The 17185-nt window shown below is 42.5% G+C and overlaps 1 long non-coding RNA gene across 2 annotated transcripts in view; it reads right to left on the reverse strand.

Moving 5' to 3' along the window:
- Nucleotides 1-1617: 1617 nt before the first annotated feature.
- Nucleotides 1618-17185, reverse strand: part of LOC121277475 — a 46041-nt gene continuing 30473 nt past the window's right edge. For both annotated transcript variants that reach the window (XR_005942886.1, XR_005942887.1), the window contains 2 exons: nucleotides 7522-7620; nucleotides 1618-1752 (listed from right to left, as the gene is read on the reverse strand). This is a non-coding gene — a long non-coding RNA (uncharacterized LOC121277475). The remainder of the gene's footprint in view (nucleotides 1753-7521; nucleotides 7621-17185) is intronic.

Genomic DNA, 17185 nt, shown 5'->3' on the forward strand with positions numbered 1-17185 from the left:
CCTCTGAATCAGCAGCAGAGAATGTGTCCTTTATACCACTTTCTTGCTTGCCTATTCTTGGTTGCTCTCTGGCAAGTGGCCTTTTCAATTCTGATGGTGGGAAAACATGAACCGATGGCAAGCAGTGGGGGGCTTTAAAAGGGGTGCTCAACTATTTACAGGATGGCTTTATGTTAGTGGCATGGCTTGGGATGTGGGAGTTGGGAGGGAGGGCTTGGTAGGATGTGGCTTTTGCATGCAGTTGTTGGAAGAACCAAAGTGAAACTCACAATAATCAGGCAGCAATGTATGCCACTAATGGTGATCTACTGTCCTCATCAATTGTCACTATTTATTCTTTCTCCTTCCAGAACCCTCCCCTCCCCTCTTCTGTCCTCCACCTCATCGCAATCTTTCAAAGATGTTCTGTGCCTTGTTCATCTTGCAGGTCCAAATCTTGTTGTTGAAAAATTGATTGATGAACACTACAAACCATGACCATTCTGAACTCATTGGTACATATTGAAGAGACCCTCCAGATCTAGTCAGGCTCCTGAAGTGCATCTTCATCCTGCTTACAGCTTATTTGATGACACATCATGATTGTTATTCTTTCATGGAATGTGAGAGTCACTGGCATGACCAGCATTTGTGGCCCATCCCTAATTGCCCTTAAACTGAGTGGCTTACTAGGACATTTAAAGGGGCAGTTAAGAGTCATTACTGTGGATCTGGAGCCACATTTAGGCCAGACCAGGCAAGGATGACAGATTTCCTTCCCAAAAGGACATTTGTGAATGAAATGGGTTTTTACAACAATCAATGATAATTTCAGGAGCATTATTGAGACTAGCTTTCAAATCTGGGTTTTGTTTTATTAACTGATTGAATTTAAGATCCACCAGGTACTGTGGTGGGATTTGAACCCATGTTCCCAGGACATTAGCCTGGGAGTCTAGATTACTAATCCAGTGACATTACTATGACATCACCATCTCTCCTTGTCTCATTCACTTTAGTGATCCTGGGCCTCATTCCTTAGATTTTTCCCCCTCCCCTTGAATTCAGAAGGCTTACGCCTATTTCACCTGAAGTGCCACAAGGTCCATCTGGCCTGAAGACATTATTTTTTCCACTCTTTAACTCACAGATGAGCATCGACCCTGCATCAATCAATCAATCAATCCTCTCAGAATTGTTTATTCTAGTCTAATAAAGGTTTGAAGTCTTTACAAAGGTTTAAGCATGGCTCACACCAGTCAAATGCTGAAATGAGTCCCACTGATGACTTCTGAGGCCAAAAAAATTGAATTCTTGGTAAAAATCATCCATGCAACCCTCTTTGAGCTCTGTAATGTCATCACCAAGATGATTAATTCAATTTTCAGCTTTTCATTTCCCATAAAAAAGATTAGGGCCTTATATTCCATTCTAACTGAATATTTTATTTTCCTTGTTTAAAGATCGTAAATTATTATTGTTGTATTACTAACAAAATTGTTTCACACACACACACACCGCTTATATTTTCTGGTCCAAATTGCCTCATTAAGATGCTTCAGTTCAGTTGGCCCAATAAAAATATTTATGGTCCATTGGTCTAATAAAATGTTTATGAACCAGTTAGTTAAATAGATAAACTTGTAACTGTATCACTTTATTGGCATATTTTCTTAGTCTCCTTCTACAGAACAAAAACCTAATCTACAAGCTCTGTATTTCCATTTCCTCAAATACAAACAGAAAACATTGCAACTCCAGGTCAGTCACCATCTAGAAGAGAAAGATAGATTAGATTTCAGTGTGAAAACTCGTCCTAATGCCAGATTTTATTTGAAATATTTTTAACCTATCAAACATTAACCCATGTGTGATAGTACAATGAGTTAGAATATGGAGTCCCACTCACAATTTTAACTTAACTTTCTCATTAACTTTCCTTGTACCTTGAATGTTTCATTCAAACAAGTTTGCAATGATCCTATAATTGTCAGTTCCTTATTTGAAGAAAACAATATGTCTGCTGTTGAAGGTAAGTTTGGAAACATTCTTCTTTCCATCATTTAGTCAGAAGGCTCTGTTCTGGCAGTCTCAACTTTGGGGTGATAGGTTTCTAACAATAATTCCACTTTACTTAAGCTCCTGGGAGAAACAGGAAGAGGAACGAGGGAGGAATATCAAGCGAGTTGGACTGCACCTACCTGTTGTTACTCTCCCACCTGCATTTATATGCAAAGATACAGCTACCTGCATTTGTGACAGGATTGTGTTTCAGACTGCAAGGTATCATGCAGTCAAGCTCCTCCATTGGCATAGTATTATGAATGGCTAAATGAGTCACATCAGCTCCTAATTTCCATGTTTCTGGTTTTTTCGGAGTAGCCACAGGCACATAAACATTAACCAAGCTGCTGTAAATGCATAAAGTGGTTATTGATGCCAGAACAAGCAACTTCTGAAGTCTCATAAGTCCTAACCAGCAGTAGCACAAGAAGGCATGACATGTTTTCAGATTGGGGAATTTTAACCTCCAAGAATAGGTGGGCAGGAGAGACGAGGTGGATAATTCAAATAATTGATTTTTGGATTGAGGCTGCAATCCAGGTAGAAGGCATCAATTTTCTGGTTTAATGGAGGTATGTTTGGTATCAATAAACTACTTGCCAAAGGCAGTGTTTCAATTAGTGCAGATGAACGAGCATTTATTGCAGACATAAGGAGATGTTAATGAAGTGTTTTAAATTTTACTTTCTTTTAAATTTGATGCACACAGTATGGGTTTCTCAAAGATCAGGCAACTAATTGGTGAAACAGAGGCAAAGTTGAGCAACAGTTCAGGTGGTTATTTAAAATTAGGATCAAGAGTAGCACAGGAGGGGGCACACAGGAGGTGACACATGGAACAGGGGCTGAGGTCAAAGGAGGCACTGCCCATGCCACTGGGTTTGCAAACAGAGTCTCACTTCGACAGACTGAGGTTGTCACATCAGATGGTTGCTGACATCTACAGTCTCCTGGAAGAAGGCCTGCTACCTGCTGCACTTGTTCAGGACACCACACAATCAATATTTTTGCCTCTGGATTCTTCTTGTGCACTACCAGAGACATCTCAAGTGTCTCACAGTGCACTGCGCATAAATGCATAAGAAATGTATGGATGGATTGTTTTCCAGGGCTGAGAGTTATGGAAACCTTGCTTATGACAATAGTTAAAATGAGTGGGCGTTCAGATTCATCTCTCTGGCTGGATTTCCACTGTTCAGAAATGATCCTGCTATCTTGGACTCAGGCTTGGTTAGTAGACAGATTGTAGATGCACTCTGGTATCTGCTCAATATTTGTTTATTAGTACTACATCTAAACAGATTCAGTAGTCATGTTGCTCCTGGGCATGATGTTCCAACCTCTCTCTTGGGAGTCTAACATATGACTGACTGATGTCAGTGGTACATCATAATCTACATCATTCGCATATTCCATCTGTTAACCCTTTTATACAACACCTCCCTCCAGTATTCTATTCTGTTTTCAACACCATGAAGCCATATCTTTAATATTTTCATAGCAATTCTGTAACTCCCCTTTTACAGATTCTATCCAGCTCCATTTTCTAATCTTCCCCTTCCCAAGTCCTGGGGGAATTCAATCTCCCATAGTATTCTCAGCTCTGAGGGAAGATGTCTTGGGGACATGAGAGCTTTCTTCTACATCAAGTAGGACATCATCATCTGCAGAATAGGACAACAATTTAGCAGCAATGCTGGGAAGCAGAGTGTAGGGTTCAGGATGACAGAACTGCAAGCTTAAGGAAGACTTTTGAATGAAAGACTGACCCAAGAGAGAAAACTGAAGAGAATCGACCTTTGGACTCTCTGGGTCGAAAAGAGAAGAACTCAGGAGATTATGAGGAACTTGTTGCTCCTTCAAACAACATAAGGAAAGAGATTCAGAAGAGGAATAATCTTTAGCTCTAAGGAAGGCTGTCACAACTCTATCATCCACTGCTGCATTGAAGACTGAAAAGACATTGAGGATCTGAGATTTCAATTAATTTAAATGACGAAGGAAGAAATTACCAAATTCATGACAGACTGTCAGGAAAAGGAGAAGATATGAGTTCCCAATGATATTTCGGAAGGACGTTTACTTTCTGGAGGCAGTGGTAAGAAAGCTACACTTCTCTCTGTGTAAGGTTCTCCACTATAGTCTATGGAAAGAATTGCTGAGGATATGGAGACATGACACCCTCATCTTGTGAAATGAGACAAAGTTCCTGTGGACAACCAACTCCAGGCCAAGGTTCTGCAGCTTTACAAGTGCTAAAGATTTTGCCACAGCTTCTGTGATGGCCTCCAGCTCTGGAGGGAAGACAACTTTCAGCTGGGGCTGAAGTATGGTTGTCAATTGACTTTCACCCCTGGAAGGTACTAACTCTTTAGCAATGTGATCCTCTATGAACTCTGATCTGGATTCAGACAAGACACCCTCTTTGAAACACTCTTCATGGACAGCAGGAGATGAAGCAGGCAATAAATTGATAGGTTCAGTGGACCTAAGATGTGAATGCTGCTCAGCCACTGAAACATAGCTGGTTCTTCTAAAAAAGACAACAGAGACTTCATATGGTGCATCCAGGAAAGAAGAATCATCTTCTAAGACCTTAACCTCTAAGAGCTCATTGGGTGATACCCTTATTAGTGATGGATATACTCTGGAATCTGCTTAACATTTTTTTTATTAGTACTACATCTAAACCAGTTTACTGAGTAGGCATGTTGCTCCTGGGCATGGTGTTCCAACCTCTCTTGAGACAGAGTCTAACACATGACTGACTGATGTCAGATCAATGGATATAGGATACGTACTCAAAACGTCAAACCACACCACTTGGGTGTGATCCTGCTCAAGGTCAGCTTTTTAGTTTACATCTTGCTGAAAGTCATATCCTGGTCCTTTTTAAACAATTGCATAAGTAAGGGGGTACAGAAGACACCATCTTAACTTACGAATGACAACATGAATTAAGTGACCTTGCCTGTTTCCACAGACTGTTTAAAAAATGTTGCCTTTTAGAAAGCTTTTTAGGGGGTGTTATGCAGAAAATATCTGTTTATTCAAGACCACAAATTCTTACACTCGCCTCTGAGTCAGAAGATTATGGTTCAAGTCCTAATGTAAGACTTGAAAAAACAAATCTAAGCTGATACAGTGCAATACTGAATAAGCACTGTACTATCTGAGGTGCCAATATTGGAGATGAGGAATCTGATTTCCTCCGTGGAGGTGCATAGCTCCAGTTGGGAACTTTTTTGATTCAGCACACCTGCCTCAGTTTGAAGGGCCTATTATACCCAATGTTTGCTCGGGGCAGGTGGAGGCGGGATAGGTTCGGACCTGCTGACTTCAGAAGAAGGTGCTAGGTGGCCATGGGGGGCAGACAAGCACTGAGGACCAGTTATAAGGCCTTATTTCTTTGAGATTTCATCCCAGTTGATTTAGAAACTAGGAGGGCCTCTAGCCCTCAGCCTTCAGACCCACCCAATACCTGGATAATGAGAACTGCAACAGGAGGAAGACGAGTATGAAAAGGAGGAAGACAGAGGGATGTATTGACCACCAGTGTCCTTAGCTGACAGAGCACTGAGAACAGCTCTTCAAAGAGCACTTCACCAAGATGATCTCTTCTAACCCTAAAAGTCAACCATCCCACTATTATTAACACTACCATTCTGACTTCCACCATCCGACTGTCTTCCTTCAGTCCAACTTGATGGGCCTTGCCTGACCTCACTACAAATATAAATACTAGCAAAACAAAAACAAACTACAAATGCCTCATGCATTTCCTGTTGTATACTCTTCCATAGGCTGTGCCTTTGAACTCAGCATCCAAGCCCTCTGAAGCAGAGCTAAAAGTAAGCTGTGCAGCTGATAGTGAGGAAGAAAGCTATGGAATGCAGGAAGATATCAATGAACTGGTCATATGGGCAGAAAAGTAGCAAATAGAATTCAATCCAGAGTGTTCTGAGGTAATGTATTTAGCAAGGGCAAAGAAAGCCAGAGGAGACACAATAAATGAGAGGATTCTGTGAAGTGTGAAAGAACAGAGGGACCTTAAGAGTGCATGTCCACAGATCTCTGAAGGTAGTGGGACAGGTAGAAAGGCCGATCAAGAAGACAGATGAGATGCTTTCCTTTCTTGCCTGAGGTCTAGAACTGTATAAAACATTAGCTAGAGTATAATTAGAGTACTGGGTACAATACTGATCACCACATTACAGGAAGTACGTGAACGCACCAGAGGGGCTACAAAGGTTTAGATTTATCAGATGTTGCCAGGAATGGAGAATTTCAGCAATGATGAAAGGTTGAAGAGGCTGGGGTTGTTTTCTTTGAAGAACAGAAGGCTGATGTGAGATTTAATTGAGGTGTGTAAAATTGAGGGACCTAGATAAATGGATATGGAGGACTTGTTTCCTTGAACAGAGGCCAATAACTAGGGGGCATAGATTTAAATGAACTGGGAGAAGAATTGGGGGTGCACTGAGGAGTAGTTTTTTTCCATGCAGAGAATGCTGGGGGTCTGGAACTCACTACCTGATAAGGTGGTAGACAGATAGCCTCATCACGTTTAGAAAAAATACTTGGATAAGCATTTAAGCTGTTGTAACCCAGAGGGCTAAAAAGCAAGATCTGGACCAAGAGTGGAAGGTGGGATTAGGTTGGCTAGTTCTTTCTCAGCTGGCATGGTCATTATGTGTCAAATGACCTACTCTGTGCCATAAATCTTTCTATGGCCTGAATTTTACAGTCAGCGGGCAGGCTTGGCAGGAACGGTCATGGAGCCGATTAAGGCCCTGCTCAGCGTAAGATGCAAGCAGTAGCGCTCAGTGCTACCTGTGCAGGCGGGGAGAGGAGGGGCTAGCGCCCTTTCACACAAGTGCGAGAAAGAGCACTTCAGTCTCTTTCAGGCTTGGAGATTAAATCGCTATTGAAATAAATGAATAAATGGAAAAAAAATTAATTAAACGTCCCCTCATGTGACTGTGTCACATGAGATGGGGCATGTTTTTATATTTCAGGAAACTTTTTTATTTGATTCATAAAAGCTTTAGGAAACCTCATCCCGCTCATGGATGAGGTTTCCTAAAAAACGTAAAGGTGGCTTGGTTTTTAGCCTGCCCGCCAACCTTAAGGTTGGATGGGCAGTGTAAACAATGACGCTAATTAATTTATTAATGGCCTTAATAGGCCTGTCAGTTATCAGTGGGCTCACAGCTGACTCCAGCATGCACCCGCCGAGCGAAACATCTTGAGACAGCGCGATGACATCGGGACACAATCCCGATGTCACCGTGCATCATTTTACGCACTGGCGTGCTGGGCCTGCCCCCGCATGCCAACTGAAAAATTCAGGCCCATATTTCTATGATCTCACCTTGTTGTGAATCATGCCCTCACCCTAACTCCTACACACTTGTGCCCAGTAACTCAGTACGTAAGATAAGTCCTTTATTCTTTCCTCTAAAGTATGCGTATTACCAGCTGCTACTTGCGAGGGTGAGATCAGTGTTGCTGCATCATCAGGAAGGCTGGACTCCTCTTCCAGCATTGGCAGAGGGGCATCCACATCATCAACTCCTGGAATTAAAGAGAGAAATGAAAGTTAGTTTGAGTTCTGCAGGGAGAGCAAAGAGCAATGAAAGTGGGTACATTTTGTCAATATAGAACATGCAAGGGAGATACAAGTATAAAGGCAACAGAGGATAAGGTGGGATGCAACCTTGCATAATGTAACTTCCTGAATTACCAGTCACCACAACTGCATTCTCCCCTTGCTTGTGCAGCTTTCTTCAGGGAGGGGGTTAGTGGGAAAGAGTGTTCCAGACAGACTCTTCCTCCTCCGGTGGCAGCTTGCTGCCAGGAGCTGTAGGTGACCTTTTACAGTAAGAAATGTTAAGAAGAGTCTGTGAGATATTTAGCGAATGTGCTTATGGTAAAATTATTGCTATGCTGTGTGCCAGATCTGAGGTGCAGGGAAGTGAAAGTTACAATTGTGCTAGCTGTGTGATGCTGAGAAGGGTATGTGGTAAATGGGATTTAGTGACCGGAGGAGAACGGGGAGGGGAGTATTGTGTACAGTACAGCTGGAGGTGGTAGCAATGTAAACAGAGAGTAAGAGAGCAGCAGTCTTACTTTGAACACTCTGGTGAGCTGATTAAACTTTTTTCCAACAATATCCTTGGTGCTAAATTCCTGACATCTGCTAACTCTGCCACCTCTTCTCACTGGTGAAGGAGTTGATGCCTGCAGGGGACCCTGGAGTGAAAAATTATCTCTCTCCTATCCAGACCTGCCTAGACCAAGAATGACCAGTTATAGCATTTCAAAACCTGGGAGGTACAATCAGCAGCAACTTCTACAATCCACACTCCTTTCCCTTGTTCTGCAGCCTGTAAGAAGTTATTTTTTAATTCATTTACGGGATGTGGGCTTTGCTGGCTGGGCCAGCATTTATTGCCTATCCTTAGTTGCCCTTGAGAAGGTGGTGGCGAGCTGCCTTCTTGAACTGCTACAGTCAATGTTGTGTAGATACATCCAAAGTGCTGTTCGAAAGGAGATTCCACGAATTTGACCCAGCGACAACGAAGGAACAGGGATATATTTCCAAGTCAGGGTGGTCAGTAAGTCACTGAGGAGAATTTCTCGGTGGTGGTGTTCCCATCTATCTGCTGCCCATGTCCTTCTAGGAGGTAGTGGTCGTGGGTTTGGAAGGTGCTATTGCAGGAGCCTTGGTGAATTCCTGCAGTGCATCTTGTAGATGGTGGTGGAGAAAGTGAATGGCACCACATCCAAAAGCAATCAAGTGGGCTGCTTTGTCCTGCACAGTCTCAAGCTTCTTGTGTTGTGGGAGCTGCACTCATCCAGGCAAGTGGGGAGTATTCCATCACACTCCTGACTTGTGCCTTGTAGATGGTGGACAGGCTTTGGAGAGTCAGGAGGTGAGTTACTTGTCGCACAATTCCTAGCCTTTGACCTGCTCTTGAAGCCACAGTATTTATATGGCTAGTCCAGTTCAGTTTCTGGTCAATGGTAACCCCCAGGATGTTGATAGTGGAAGATTCAGTGATGGTAATGCCATTGAATATCAGGGGGTGATGGTTGGATTCTCTCTTGTTGGAGATAATCATTGCCTAACACTCATGTTGTGCGACTATTACTTGCCACTTGTCAGCCCAAGCCTGGATAATGTGCAGGTCTTGCTGCATTTTGTCATGGACTGCTCCAGTATCTGAGGAGTCATGAATGGTGCTGAGCATTGTGCAATCATCAGCGAACATCCCCATTTCTGACCTTATGATGGAAGGAAGATCATTGATGAAGAAGCTGATGTGCTGACAGCTTTTAAGCGGTGTCAGAGACTCGATATCTGGCCCTCCAATAGGAATGCAACCTTGAATAGTGCTGGTTATGTGGTAGAGTAATTTGTGCAAGAAGCACAAATATTAAATGTTGTATGAGTCAATGTTGAACAAGCACCTGAAGTACCTATCAAGTGCAATCAAATTTTTAGGTCAATGCGTTAGAACATGTCAAATCTTTTCTTGAACTGGTTTGCAAAGTTTTCTAGTTCACTCAAAGGAGACAAGTTTATGACTGAGATAATTCTAGCAGGCTCATTATTTGAACATTTGTCTCTTGATGCAAAAAAGGCTTTTGATGGTAAAGTGTGCATTATATACTTTTCAAAGTTTGGGACTCTGCTTTCTTAATTGGATTTCTGTCCATTACATTATTTATCAACAGCTCTGATTTCCAATTAAGCTCACAATAACAGCAGGAACAATTTGCATTTATATGACACATTTAACATTGTAAAAGCTTCCCATGTCACTTCACAGGCCAGTTTTCAAACAAAATTTGACAATAAGCCACATAAAGTGGACAGTTGACTAAAAGCTTGGTCAAAGTGGTTGTTTTTAAGGAGGAACCGAAAGGAGCTAGAGAGGTAGAGACAGACAGGCGTGGGAGAGATTTTCAGAACTTTGGGCCTAATCTGCTGAAGGCATGACTACCAATGGCATAGCAACAAAAATCAGGGATGTACGAGGACCAGAATTAGAAGAACGCAGAGACCTGAGGGTTGTATGGCTGGAGGACGTTACAGAAATAAAACAAGATTAAGGGGGTGGCAAACAAGGATGAGAATTTTAAAATCAAAGTGTTGGTCAAACAGGTTCAGGAGCTCAAGAGGTTGGTGAATTGGGTTTGGTGCAATCAAGTCTAATCCACCATTCTCCCTACCTACAACATTAATGCTTAAAATACTTGAAGTCAGAATTGATAAGAGGATTGCCAGGGATAGTAGAACATTATGAACCCAGAGCCACACATTATAGATATTATGAAACTATTAATTAATAAGAAGTTAACATTAACTGTGATTCTCTCTTCATAGACACTGCCAGTCCTGCTGAGTATTTCTCGCATTTTCTGCTTGCTTTATAGTTACTCAGAAAAAAAGTCCTCAACACCTCAAGTACTCATTTATAGTGGAGTCACTCTCAAAGAGCAAAATCAAAAACATAATTAATTGCTAGTTAATAGTGCCATTAATATCCCTAACAAAAACAAAACACTTGAAAAGCTCAGCAGGTCTAACAGCATTTATGGAGAGAAATTCAGAGTTTTGAGTCCGTATGACTCTCTGGAGTCATATGGACTCGAAACATTAACTCTGTCTTTCTCACCACAGATGCTGCTAGACCTGCTGAGTTTTTCCAGCATTTTCTGTTTTTGTTTCAGATTTCGTGCATCCACAGCATTTTGCTTTTACCATTAATTTCCCTTTTAGGTGAAATTTTAGGGCCATCTCTTTCTCATATATATAAGGATGCCCATTAAAATAAAGGCAGAAATAATTTGATGGTTTGACCTCCTTTATTCCCAGAATAGTAGAAAAGAGTGCAGGACCTTTAAAAAAAAAAGTTCCCTAATTAATTATTTACAAAGCCTAGAAATGTTGACTGGTCCCATGTTTCCCTTTGATCATGCAAATACCTCTATCTATTTGCTTGCAAATGTCAAGAGCTATTGAATTAGTTTCCTTGCACTGAGGCTTTCTAAGGACAGAAAATATTCACAGCTTCAGCACCCTGTTTGTACAACAGCATTTTCCTCATGCACCACACAAATCCTGAAGGACATAAATACCAAACTGGGATTGTGGCAGATGTTGAAAGAACAAACATGAGGGAAAAACTTACTTGCATTCATTCTTGAACTCAAGCTGCCTGTTGCAGATCCATCTGTCTATGTCAGTATCGGTGGGAGTGAGCACTAAAATTCCCTTGTGAAGACAAAGTCCCGTCTTCACACTGAAGATACCCTGCATCCTGTTGTGTGGCACAACTTCCCTGCTAAGTGGAATAGCTTCAGAACAGATGCAACAGCTCAAAGCTCTTATTATGGGTTTATCTCAGGATTTGTTGGCTTTTTAACCTAGAAAAGATCTTGCTGGAGGCAATGGTCTTTTGTTCAAAACAATGTATTCATATGCTAATTATTCACAAAGATTAAATAAGGCCAAGACATAGCCAGAGTTACTCTCTGAGATGCTCATGCTCATCTCCTCTCAGTGAATGAAATTACTATGAAATAGCTCCTCACACACTTGCTCAGTAGCTATTAGAGTTAACCATTTACCCTACATCTCCCTCTGAGAATTTATCCCCATTATTATGAAATACACATCCTCCTACACCTCCTTACAAAGTATTTTCTCTTAAAGGGAAAGTCTCTTTGGCGATTTCACCAGTCTTCCTAAACAAATGCAGAGTTCCCTCTGAGGTTGATGAGAATCCTGTTGCTCTGAGGTCAGTTCATGGGGGTTGTCACTCCTGGTTTCCCTTATTAATGGTTCCGTAGGTGTGACATCCTCTTGAGCTTCAGGGTACTCTGCCCATGTTGTTAATGGTTTTATGTCCATTGAAATTAGGGCAGATCTGTTTCTTCGAATGATGCCTGACAATGTCTTGTCAGTTGCTATAGCTTCTCAATTACCGTACCAGCATGGCCCTGGTCTCTGATCCACACTCTTTCTCCCCTTTCAAGAAGTAGAAGGTCCTGAGCTCTATGCCTCTGGTTAAACCTATGAGCTTGATTCACTCAGTCAGCTTCTTCCTAGCTCGATTATGGTCTTCCATCGTGGAATTTGGTAGCAAGGTGTGGGGCAGGAAAGGAAGTTGGACCTTTAGCCTGTGAGCCAACAGAAGCTCGCATGGGGAAAAACCATTATGTAATGATGTGGAGCAATAACAAAGCAAAAGGAGCTCAAAGTCATCATTCTCCTTCAGTAGGGCTTTTATTCATATATTCCTCACTCAGCTTCTCCGTTAGACTGAGGGTGTTTTGGGAAGCTTTTGGCATGCACACATCCATATGAAGCTGTTAAGGACTGGAAGCACTCATTGACAAACTCTGGTCATCAGAGATGACAATGTCCAGAATGCCAAGTATGGAGAACATTTTCTTCACGGAGGTAATAACAGCTTCAGAGGTAGCACCATGTAACTTTTGCAACTCTGTCCAGCAAGACTAATAGGCTACTATTGTAAGAAATATTTTCCCTTTATCATCGAACAAATCCATGCAACGTATTCCGAAGGTCTTGATGGGCAGGAGGAGGGCAGAGTGGCTCTTTCTGCTCCTGTCTGTGAATGGTGCAAGTGATGCAATTGGAGACCATTTTAGCATTAGTGTGAAATCCCTGGCCACCATACTGACTACTGAGCCCTAGCTCACACACATGGTTACACCAAGAAATCCTTGGTGGATCTTCTGGACGATGTCCAGACGGAGGACATGTGGTACCGTCACTCTTGCATCATATACCAGGAGGTCGACTACAATGCTGAAGTGATGATGCTGTTCAAAATATTGCCTCAAGATGGGGTTGCTTGGAATGTGTGGCTATCCATTCAGGCAGAGCGTGCAAATCTGGATGCACTCTTCATCATGCCTTTGACCTGCACAAAGTTCATGTAGCCTCTGGTCTGTTGCTGGCAAGTATTTGCTGGTCAAGACTGTGAAGATTTCAACTTCTGCTATGGAGGTTTTATCTTTGGTAAGTGGCAGGTGTCCATAGTACCATCATAACTGATGAATAAGTTCGAATCGCTAAATCTTGGGTGGCCTCTTTATGATTTCTTTTGTGTTCAACAAGGTTACTAATGGCTTATGATAGGTTTCAATGTTAAACTGCAGGCCCTGTACATAATCAGATAATTTTTCAAATGCCCAAGTTGCTGCAAGGGCTTCCTTTATGATCACAGCATAGCACTGTTTAGTCTCGGTTAATGACTTCAATGCATTGTAAACCATTCTTCTTTTGCCATCACTTTGGACCTGGAATAGCGCTGCTCCCAGTCGCATTCCAGATGCATCTGCTGTCACAGTTGTGGGAAGTTCAGGTTTCTAGTGAGCTAGGACCTTTGAGGGTGTTAGCATCATTTTGATTTGTTTGAATGACTGCTGCTGATGCACAGTCCAAGTACAATGCCTGGTCCTGTTGTAAAAGATATCTGAGGCGTTCATTTATCTGGGCTAAGCTAGAAAGTTACCTAGTTAGTTGACCATGCCAATAAACCTTTGTAGCTCTGTTTAATTCTAGGTGGCAGGAATTCCCTTATTGTCTTTGTTTTTGTTAGCCTGCAGGAATCCCAGTTGCTTGTGTAACGTGCCCTTGGAACTTTATCATAGGCCTAGTAAACTCACATCGTCATTGAGCATCAAGCCAGTTTTTCTTGCAGTGATAGTAAGACTTCCCTGACCTGTTTATTATGTTCCTGTTTCATCAACTCTTGGGCCAAGATGTCATCCATGTGACATTTGACTCCTCCCATGCCCTGCAGTGTATTGGACACTGTCCTTTGGAATATTTCAGAGATTGATGTGATGCCAAACGGCAGACAGTTAAAGCAGTACTGTCTGCTTTGATGGCTGAAATTAATAATGAAAGTGGAACAGGAGTCAAAACTCTTGGAACTAATGGGAACTGCCAGAATCCACCACTGGCATCAAGGTTGGTGAAGATTGTGTTTTTAGCAAGTTTGGCCAAGTTTTTATCTATTGATGCCATTGGATGTATTTCTCTTTCCACTGCCCTGTTGAGGTGTGTTAGGTCAAAGCAGATTCGAATGGAGCTGTTAGGGTTTGGGAGTGGTATCATATCAGAGCCCCAACTGGTTGGTTAGTGACTGGTGAAATAACGCCTTGCCTCTACCTCACTCCTGACTCTTTGCAGAAATGAGGCGGGACCTTCCTTGGCGTGAATAGACAAATGGGTTCAACATCTGTCTGGAATGGAGTGTGATGCAGTGTCTTCAGCTTACCTAAGTCTTTAAAAAGTATGGGGAATGCCGTCCCAAATTTGTCTTGTGTTTTTGCATTGACTTCACCAACTTTTATAACCAGGTTCCGAGCTATGCAGGCTTTTCTGCTCAACAAAGAGCATTCTTAATTTTTGATAACATACAATTTTTCAGAAATTTCTCTAAATTTGTATTTTAGTGTCGCTATCAGCTAGCCTTGAAAATATAACTTGATCCCCCAGACCCTCGAGTTGTAGTGTCATTTTATTCAACCATGCTCCTGTGTTTAGCTTGAATTTGGTCAGATGCCAATTTACATCAATGCCAGCACTCCAATACTGGTTTTACTTTCCTTTATTTCTCCTAGGAAGGTGTCTTCCTGGCTGTAGAGGCCTTGAATTTCTTGAATGTATGTTCCCTTAACAAATTTCTCCTTCTGTGTGCTAAATATAGATTTTCTGGAACAGCAGGTCACTTTAAAACGGCCTAACTTGTCACTCCCGTGGAACTGTGCAATAGGAGCAGGTTATTCCTCCTGCCTGTGGACCTTCTACTCGACACAGAGGGGAAATTGGAAAATGGCGGCTTTTTGAGGGTGTTTCGCTGGTTGTTTGCTTGCTATAATTTTTGTTTTACAACCCACAAATTGAACAACTTCATTGGGCTGTCCTTGGGAAATTTTCCTCACACCTAAAACAAAAGCCTTATTCTGCCTCCGCTCTTCGGCCTGTCTAGCGAGTTGTACAGCATTGCTTAAATTGAAATCACCCCAAAATTGTAAGAAGTCAGAGAGATTCTAATCTAATATATTAACGACTATTCTATCTCTGATCAGGTTGTTTTTTAGTGTTCCATACTCTCAATTTTCGGCTGGGCGGTACAATTCATTGATGAATGAGCTAATCACTTAACTCTGGTTTTGACTATGCTGGTTAAATTTCACTCTCACTATTATAATATTTTTACAAAGACTGAAGCATGAGTCAAAGGTTCCGATGACATCCTTGTAGAAGGCTGTCTCATTATTCACCTGCTCTCTGGCAAGCATGTAGTCTGCTAGACTCCCAACAGCAGAAAGTTTGAAATGGTTCAGGCAAAGTAGTGGCCATTTCTTACCCTGGTTCAAGACTGTCTTTTCCCACTCTGCTTGTCTTGCCAGTTGGTGAGCTGTGGTTGTTGGGCTACCCTCCTTATTTGCCCATTTCCAGCGTCATTGCTGCGTTGGCCTCAAAGTCTTTCACCCACTACTCTGTACTGCTGTGTTTCTCTTGAGGCTTTTCCTGCCATTTTATATCTGGGTGTCATAACTGCTGCCACCATTTGTCCATGAACCGCTGCAGTCCACGTGGTGTAGGCACACCCACAGTGCTGTTGGGAAGGGAGCTCAGGATTTTGACCCAGCAACCATGAAGGAACGGTGATATATTTCCAAGTCAGGATGGTGAGTGGCTTGGAGGGAAACTTCTATGTGTCTGCTGCCCTTGTTCTTCTAGATGGTAGTGGTCATGGGTTTGGAAGGTGTTGTCTAAGGAGCCTTGGTGATTTTCTGCACTTCATCTTGTAGGTAGTACACACTGCTGCCACTGTGCGTTGGTGGTGGAAGGAGTGAATGTTTGTGGATGGGGTGCCATCAAGTGGATTGCTTTGTCCTGGATGGTGTCAAAATTCTTGAGTATTGTGGGAGCTGCACTCATCCAGGCAAGTGAAGAGTATTCCATCACAATCCTGACCTTGTAAACGGTGGACAGGCTTCAGGGAGTCAGGAGGTGAGTTATTTGCTACAGGATTCCTAGCCTCTGACCTGCTCTTGTAGCCACAGTGCTTATTTGGCTAGTCCAGTTTAGTTTCTAGTCAATGGTAAGCCCTGGAGTGTTGATAGTGGGAGATTCAGCAATGGTAATGTAATTGAATGTCAAGGGGCAATGGTTATATTCTCTGTTGTTGGAGATGGTCATTGCCTGACACTTGTGTGGCATGAATGTTACTTGCTACTTGTCAGCCCAAACCTGGATATTGTCCAGGTCTTGCTGCATTTGGACATGAACTGCTTCAGTATCTGAGGAGTCGTGAATGGTACTGAGCATTGTGCAATCATCAGCAAACATCCCCACTTCTGACCTAATGATGGAAGGAAGGTCATTGATGAAGCAGCTGAAGATGGTTGGGCCTAGGACACTACCCTGAGGAACTCCTGCAGTGATGTTCTGAAGCAGAAGACAACCATGATCCTCACCCAGCTGGAATGGCATCCTCCCAAAGGTTCAACAATAAAACAGCATTTAAATGTTGACTTCATTTGTAACCTCTCTTCTCTTTTAGCGGAACAGCTGTTCTTCTCCATTCCAGGTCCCGAAACTTCCCAGGGACTTGATCAACCTACTGTGCACGAGGCTACCACAGCACCCCTGGTGTAAGTGACGCCAGAGCCAGAACAACCTTCGAGAAGCGTCTACCTCAACCAGTGACAGTAGACATGCCAAACACCCCACAAACCTGATAACCTCCAGCCAGTGTGCCGAAACCATAGCATCTGCTGCAGCCAGGTAGCAGCCTCACATAAGCTACGCAACTAAATTAAAGGTGAGCTATCTACCCAGTCCTCATCTATCCACAGGCTCCCCCCCCATAGCAAAGGCTTCCAGATACCTGAAAAGGTGAAAGAAGAATAAAAACACTGACAACCTGAAGAATACCAATTTCATCCACCCAGAAAGAAATGACCATGACTAACTACAACTAATCACCACCAAGTCATCCAGACTGACCAAACATCGGCATCCACCAATGGAAGACGCGAATGGAGCCATGCCAAAATGCCAGTACAACTTCCAAAC

The sequence above is a fragment of the Carcharodon carcharias genome, chromosome 4 (assembly GCF_017639515.1).
Source record: "Carcharodon carcharias isolate sCarCar2 chromosome 4, sCarCar2.pri, whole genome shotgun sequence".
NCBI lineage: Eukaryota > Metazoa > Chordata > Chondrichthyes > Lamniformes > Lamnidae > Carcharodon > Carcharodon carcharias.